Source organism: Calidris pugnax, unplaced genomic scaffold (genome assembly GCF_001431845.1).
Source record: "Calidris pugnax isolate Ruff unplaced genomic scaffold, ASM143184v1 scaffold469, whole genome shotgun sequence".
Classification (NCBI taxonomy): domain Eukaryota; kingdom Metazoa; phylum Chordata; class Aves; order Charadriiformes; family Scolopacidae; genus Calidris; species Calidris pugnax.
In genome coordinates this window covers 552,290-552,950 of record NW_015091303.1, presented here as the reverse complement: position 1 = coordinate 552,950, position 661 = coordinate 552,290, and positions in this window count along the sequence as shown.

Below are 661 nucleotides of genomic sequence, written 5' to 3'. Positions count from 1 at the left end.
CCCCCCCCCCCGGGGGGGCACACAGAACTTGGGGGGGCTCCCTGGCATTTTTTGGGTGCTGCTAATTTATCTCCTGCCCTTGGATCACCTCCTCCCGGTAGATTTATAAAGATATTAAATAGAAATAAATCTATTTATAAATGTCACCCACCCAGCTCGGTGGCTCCTCAACAAGCCCTCCCCAACCTGGTGCGGAGCTAATTAGCGCCGTCCCCTAATTAGACAAACGACTCCCTTCAGCGAGGAGGAAGCAAGCCCCCCCCTCTCCCTCCTCTTCCTCCCCGCTCTTCGCTCACCCCCCAGGTTTCCTCCTCTCCTGCCCATCGATCACTGGGGGTCGAGCTGAGCCCCGACACGCTCGTTGCACCTCACGCGGCGAGGAATGGGGGGGTCCTGGGAAGAAAAAACAAACAAAAAACAACTTAATGGGGTATTTTAACCTGCTTTGAGGTTAAATGAGGAGGGGGGGTGGGAAGGGAAGCTGGAAGGGGTGGGAGGGTGAGACAATGCAGACCCCTGTGGTGAGGAAGGTGCCTGAGGAAGACCTTGGGTGCCCCCCAAGGTGCCACCGACCGTCCCAACAAGGAGCAGAGGGGACTCAAGGCCACCATTTCCCCTTTTTGGCTGCTTTTCACACCCCACACCACCACCCCCCCCCCCC